Source organism: Monodon monoceros, unplaced genomic scaffold (genome assembly GCF_005190385.1).
Source record: "Monodon monoceros isolate NGI ecotype Baffin Bay Population unplaced genomic scaffold, NGI_Narwhal_1 Super_Scaffold_22, whole genome shotgun sequence".
In the NCBI taxonomy this organism is placed as follows: Eukaryota; Metazoa; Chordata; class Mammalia; order Artiodactyla; family Monodontidae; genus Monodon; species Monodon monoceros.
This window is the reverse complement of record NW_021703779.1, coordinates 110,344,181-110,351,542: the sequence shown is the minus strand read 5'-3', so window position 1 is coordinate 110,351,542 and position 7,362 is coordinate 110,344,181. Positions and strand designations below refer to the sequence as shown.

General features: G+C 36.6%; 1 long non-coding RNA gene across 2 annotated transcripts in view; it reads left to right on the top strand.

Moving 5' to 3' along the window:
* The first annotated feature begins 1,581 nt into the window (after positions 1 to 1,581).
* LOC114905963 overlaps positions 1,582 to 7,362 on the top strand; it is a 40,950-nt gene continuing 35,169 nt past the window's right edge. Inside the window, exon 1 of one of the 2 annotated variants that reach the window (XR_003796343.1) lies at positions 1,582 to 1,888. This is a non-coding gene — a long non-coding RNA (uncharacterized LOC114905963). Of the gene's footprint in view, positions 1,894 to 7,362 lie in introns of both variants that reach the window. The other variant, XR_003796342.1, reaches the window with a different exon arrangement.

Here is a 7,362-nt window from a genome sequence, read left to right as displayed (position 1 = left end):
AAGAGGGAGGAGATATGGGGATATATGTGTACGTATAGCTGATTCACTTTGTTATACAGCAGAAACTAACACACCATCGTAAAGCAATTATACTCCAATAAAGATGTTTAAAAAATTGTATGAAAGGAATTCTGGCTAAGGACAAAGTTGTTAATAAAAGAGTCATCTTTTGTAATTTAAACAACTCTGAAATTCAAAAATAAAAATAAGAATTATGGGGAGAAAAAGAGAAGCACATGTGATCAACAACAGTTTTTATCATATTCTGTATTATATTATTATGATGTACAAATCAATAACTTAATTAAACATTGATACAATTAAATTTTTAAAATTAATTAATTAATTAATTAATGGCTGTGAGAATGAAGAGGAAGGGATAGATTCCAGAAATAATTTGGAGGTGAAATAAACAGCATTCAGTTGATTGGATGTGGACAGGACCAGAGGGAGAGGTTTAAAATGCCAGAGACATCTAGCTTAGAGAACTGGGTAAGCGTTGATGCCTGGAACTGAGCCAGGGCATACAGAAGGAGGACCAGGTTTTGGGGAAAGATAAGGAATTTAGTTTGGATACACTGAGTTTGAGGTGCTTGTATGACATTTAAGTGGAGATGTCTAGAAGGCAGTTGAAAGTAACAAGAGGTCAGATTGCAAATACACATCTGAGAATTGAAAAGAGAAATGCTTTGTAACCTCATGGCGAGGTGTCAATAGAGGGCATAAAAAATAGAAATCAAGTTGGACCCATTCACCTCCTATTTAGAAAATCACTTCTTGAATAATTTTTCTATGTTTTGGTCCGGTTAAATGCTGCCTGTGCCTACTGACATTATATCTATCTCAAAAAGTATACTATTTTCTTCAGAGTAATGATTGTTAATCTCATGTCTATAAGATGGTATTACTAAATATTTCTGCTGTGTCCCTGCATGCGTAGATTGCCTTTTGAATGCATGATAATGACAGTAAAGAAAGGAATGGAGCAAAGGACAGAAATGATGTGAAGAGATCTGAATGCTATGTTGCCAGGTTTTCTGGGATGGTTTTCTTGCATGCAACTGTAAAATAGATTATTGTGCGCCAGAACGGTTTGTATTATATTTCCCCTCCTACACTCAAAAGAAAATGAGGTGGGAGATGATATGCATGCCTGGTTTCATGAGGCCAAGTCAGTGTCTTCTACAATAGAAAGAAAAACAGGAACAATTTATTGCAATCTAAAGCACAGATTACTGGCAAAGTCATGATGTTTGCCTGCTGTGAAAGTACACAGCAACCTTAGTTAATACTGCTTCAATTTTTCAGAATCATTCATGCCATTCTCGTTCTTCCATTCTTTCTGTGCTATTGACCTTTTATGAAACTTCACACATCCCTATAGTTTACCATATGTGAAGGTAGGCATTCAAGTGGCTAAATGCCAACTTGAAATTCACATAGATAAATCATGCTTTTCATATAAATTGTGAAAATAGTGGTAGACATTTACAATCTGAGATCATGAAAGCAGATACAAACAGAGTATATTTTAAATGTTTTGTACAATGCATTTTATTATGTGTTTGGGTTTTTCTCAGGTGTTATAAGAAACTGAAATATACCAGCTCTTAAATTTTAAAGTAACTTTTGCATCTGACAATATACAGATTCCTGCTGTGCAAATATAGAGAAATGAGTGCTTACTATGTTGTGAAGGATGGATTTAGTTCATGAAACATATACTATAAAGAGATTATTTTCTTCTTTTTTTGCCAGACTCTCGAAGCATAAAAAGGTTATTGCTGTATGGAAAGATCACTTGTATGAACAATGACAAAAGAAACTGTGTCCGGGTTGTAAAATGCTGGCTTGTTGAATATGTTTCCTACTAGAAAAAAAAAAAAAAGTAAGGTAATCAATACGAGAATGCATAACAATACACTTCAATATCACTTCTCTGCTTTGGCTCTGCACATAGTAAATTAGGTATAAAGTAGTTCTTTCATTGTCCTTTTTAAAGCAAGAAGCTCAAGCCAAAGTCATATTAATGTAAATTGAGGAATTAAAGCTATTATTTATATAGTGCTTACTATTATTTATATAGTGTCAGGCATGGTTGCAAATTATATATACACCCACGTAATCCTCAGCATGACTCCATGAGCTAGGTACTACTATCATAATGTCGTTCCCATTTTACAGTTGATGAAACTGAGGCACAGAGAGATTAAGTAACTCATCCAAGGTAGGGCTGGCAGATAAAGTACAGGATGCCCAGTTAAATTTTAATTTTAATAAGCAACGAATAATTCTACATGAGACATGTACTTAAAAAGTATTATTTTCTGAAATTCGAATTCAACTGGCTGTCCTTTTTTATTTGCTAAATTTGACAACCCTAGCAGCCAAGGTCATATAGTTATTAAGGAGTGGAGCCAGAATTTGAACCCAGGGAGTGTGACATCAGAATTCATGCTCTTAACCACTATGCTTTTACTGGTTATAAGGAATGCAGGGTAGAGTGCTTTATTATCTATATGAGGAATATTGAAAAATATCATGACTCATGAATACCTCACAGGCAGGATCATAGATTTATAAGTTTGAATTTATTTCAATTTACTCTAATTGTTACTATTATTTGGGCACAGTATTTATAGTGAAAATTTTTGTTCTAAAACTAATAAAACCTATAACATTTTTGAACTAATTTTTTCTTCAGTGCTCTCCAAGGAGAGAGACTAAAGAAAAAGTGTGATTCAGTGTGATGTGTGGAATTAACTGATCAGTACTGTTATTCAAAACACCTTACTCTTCCTTCAGAAAGCAGCTTCGTGTTGTTTATACAGAGTAAGAGCTTTTTAAAAGAAAAATATGTGCTATATTTACTCACACCATTTTCTTCTCTCTTGATATTTTTACTCTAGAATAGATAAAGGGGCATCAACTTTTTGCAAGGTAATGCAATTTAATGGAAAAAACCTGGGCTTTGGAGCCAGACAGACCTTATTGGCTGTGCAAACTTGATGTCTCAGCCTCATTTTCCTCATCTAGGAAACGGGGATTATTAATGCCTCTTTCAAGTGGTGATGATGAGGCTTAAATGAGATAATGAACATACACCGCTCTAATGTGGTATCTGATACAGAATTGACACTTTACAAATAGTGGTAGTTCCTTTCCCCTGTACCTCTGCCTCTTCCCCTGAGCCTCCACTACTGTCAGCAACCCTCATGAATCTTTGAAAATCTTCTGCTTATTTATGAAAGCATTTTGACTTGCCCAGAGGTTACATAGCAATCAGGGGTAGAGTCAGGTGGAATCCAGAGTGCGTAAAATGTTTTTCTTCTTTTTGTGATTTGTTTGAATCCCTAAAATGTTTAGTTTAGAACAGAAGACTGCAGTGTGATTTCTGCTCTTAGAAATCTGTTGTGAGGATTTTGGAGGTGCTCTTTTTCCCCCCTACATTGAGAATGTTCTTAGAGTTTCAGAGTGGGGTTTATATACTTCAGTTTCATGGGGAAAGTCACCATGGACATCTCTGAGGGACACAGAGAGGCACAAAAAGAAATGGCAAGAGCAGGGAAATGATGTCATTAAAGCATTTTCCTGTGTATACATGTGTACACACGCATGTGTGTTGAAGCACGAGGTGGTGATGTGTGATGAGGGAAAATACAAAAGTTACTATAATAAGATCAGATGCAGTTATGGTCAAATACAAAGTCATTATAATATTGAAAAAAAATCAATTCGGGAAGGTGCTATACAGTGTACTAAGTAAGAACATGGACTGTGGAGCCAGACTACTGAGGTTCAAATCCCAGTCTTGTTTACGTACCAGCTCTGTGATCTTCAGCAAGGTGTTTAGTTTTCTGTACCTCAGTCTCCTCATCTGTCAAATTTGGGTAATAAAAATACCTATCTAATCGAGTTTACTTAAGACCTTAAATATGTGCTATTTTTCCTTTAAACTTTTATTGAAGTATGCCATACATACAGAAAGTTGCACAGATCATGTGCTGAACAGCTCAATGAAATTCCACAAAATTAACACACTCATGTATCTGTCACCCAGATCAAGAAACAGAACGCTACCCACACCCCAGAAGTCTTCTTGATGCCCTCATCCAGTCAATACCTCCTCCAGCCCAAATGTGTCCATCTCCGTGTCTTCAAACCTTGTGGATTCATATTTTCTACCTTTGAACTTTAAATGAGGATCTATGTGATGTGCTTAGAGCAGTGCCTGGCACATAGTAAACACAATATAAGCTTTCCAAAGTGATTTTAACCATAACAAGAAAGAAGGTATGTTTTGGGGGTAGAATTCTTAATAGGAATAAGGAAATCAAAAGCAAACTTGTGAGCTAAAGGAAATGGCAAAGTTAAATATAACAAGCTTCTTTAAAAAATATTAGAGTTCTGGAAAACATTTTGTTTCCATAAATTATATCTATTGTGTATCCCATGGTAAGAAAAATACATTCCATTTGAGACATCAGAGAAAACATATGCCCAAACATTTTAACACAATCCAGAATAAGATTTTTATTCAAATTGTTAAAAGATTAATAAATGAAAAACGAGTTTGGCAGAAGCCTTTTCGGGCCTCAGTGTCCTCATTGTAAAATGAAGACAATTGGTCCATCTCTAAGGTTCTTTCCAGCACTGATATTTAATGATTATATTTTTAAAATTTCTTAAAAAGCAAAATCTGGAAATCTCCGAGCCATTGTTTTTTAGACAAATAATAAATCTAGAGTCACAGTTAAACATCACCTTTCAGAAGAAAGGCAGCAGGGTTTCTATGAGAGAAAATCATGTCTGATTAATCTATTAGCACTCAAGAGAGTAAATAACGTATGGACAAGGAGAAACCAGGGGATAGGATCTACACAGACTTTTAAAAAATCTTTTGACAGGCTTCCATATTGTTGACATTGTTGTTGTTGTTAAATGAGTCCCTATGGGACTTGGGGAAACATTTTGCCATGGAAGGTGAGCTAACTTACAGAATGAAATGGAGAATAGGAAAAAGTGGGTGCTTCTCTGGATGGAGAAGCGTCAGCGTTAAGATTCCCATGGTCCCAGGCTTATTTAAATGTTATAAGTCGTGTAAAATAAGGTGTACACAGTGGTATATCTGTGTTTGTAGCTGGCACTAAGCTCTTCTCAGTAGTGAAGTGGTAAGCCAACATAGGATAAATTGCAGGAAAATCTCTCAAAATTGGGGGAGTAAGAAAAAGAAACAATAGATTACTTCAGCAAGGTAAAGCATCTATATAAAAAAATTCCTAACTATACAATACGAATAATAAGATCTGTTGTTACTTGTGGCTCTGGAAAGAGACCCAGGAGTTGTAGATATTTCTAGAACAATTTCAGCTGACTGTGCCATTTTGGCTGGAAAGGTCAACAAAATGCTGTGCGTCAATAGAAAACAGACTAGAAACAGAATAACACATTATCCTATTTTTGAAAAAAAATTTAAACCTTCTACAGCCACATCTGGAGCAGAATATTTAATTCTGGGGGTTTTAATTTAAGAAAGGCAAAATGTACCTCAAGGTGGTATAGAGATGGGCAGCAAGAATGAAGGAGTGAGAAGGAGCTGTACTGAGACAGACTCAGTGTTAGGATTCTTTAACCCAAAAGGATGAAGATAGAGACAACGGCCAAAGTTCACTAATAGTGCTTATTTAGTACTCACTATGTGCCTGGCACAGGTCTTAGCACTTGACGTTTACTGAATCATTCAATACCTATTAACCCTATAACGTAGGTCCCACTATTATCCTCATTATAAAAGCATCATGAAGGATATGTACAAAGTAAATAGTGATCAAAGCTATTCACTGGCTAGAGCTCAGCACAGACCTTAAACCTCAAAAGAGTCAAATCCAAGACAAGCAAAAGGAAGTGAGACTTTACACAGTGGGCAGTAAAACCTAGGGAACTCACCACCTAAAGCAACAGTACAAGTTGAGCTGAAAAGAGATTCCAAGAAGGATTTAGACTATATTTATAGAAGATAAAACCAAAATAGCTTATGAAGAGAATCTTGTGAAATGTCCTTAACCTTTGAGGTTGTCATAAATGAGGACAGCCACACCCTCTCTCCTACTGCCAACGTGTGTCTGAATCCCCCTGTACAAATTCTGGGCTGGATGGGCCAGAAATTTGGCCAAGTGTGGCTTTTCCTTTTAATTATGATGTAAGTAGGGGAACGGTACATGAATTCCCTGTGGGTATTTCAAGATGGTTGTAATTTATACTATACTTGAATGTTTTCATTGATAACTTAAACTACACATAATCCTATTTTAAGCAAAGCTTTGCCCTGTAGAAATGGATCTTTTTCAAAAAATTACGTGCAGAAGAATGAATTGCCACACAGGAGCAGGTAGAGGGTTTTTGCTTTAATATCCACCCTCTAGTCAGTGTTTATTTTGGGTTATTTCATGCCCATATATCTTAAAGATATTACATTTCAGAGAAAATACATTGCATACAAGGAAAAACAAAAAAAATAGCTGAAAAGAATATCCCTGTGTAAAAACCCTCCCATGAAAACTTACATAGTACCTTCTCTGTCACATCAGTCCTCATGAAACTCAAGCACAGACCCATCCAGTGTTGCTGAGGGCTTCTTCGGTCTTGTTGGTATAACACTGCTAGACTACACAGAATACACCAACGTTCTCCCTTGGCTTGGTGACCTCTACCTTTTTGAAACACTGTGTGTGCGCCGGGCATACCATGAAAAAGAAACAGAGAAGAAAGTCTAGGAGTGAATGTGTAGTTCACAGAGAACTAACCTTATCTGTGGGAAGGAAGTATGAAAAGAAAAATGAAAAAATATTGGAAAGCTGAGAAACAGAGGAAGGTGAAAGGGACAAATGAAAAGATAGCATTGTTCTGAAGTATATTATACAATTAAAAATTGTTTGGGGAGTTCCCTGGTGGCCTAGTGGTTAGGATTCCAGGCTTTCACTGTTGTCGCCCAGGTTCAACCCCTAGTCGGGAAACTGAGATCCTGCAAGCCACGCAATGCAGCCAACAGCAAAAATAATAAAAATTAAAAATTTCTTTAAAAAATTGTTTAAAAGAGAGATAGGACTAAATGTGGATATAAATGGTAACATGGATAATTGGGCCATAAGCAAAATGGCGAAGCTGACCAACCCCTTGAGCTATTCTACTTCTCATAGCAGAGGCTCTGTGCTCTCCTCACTCCCCTCACCCTGACCCTGTGTGCTCTGGCTGCCCAAAGCTCATTTCGACAGCTAGCGGCTAAGCCAGTACTTCCCCAGGCAGTGCCCCAGTGCTAGGCCCCCTTGAGCTATTCTACTTCTCATAGCAGAGATTGTGAGCGCA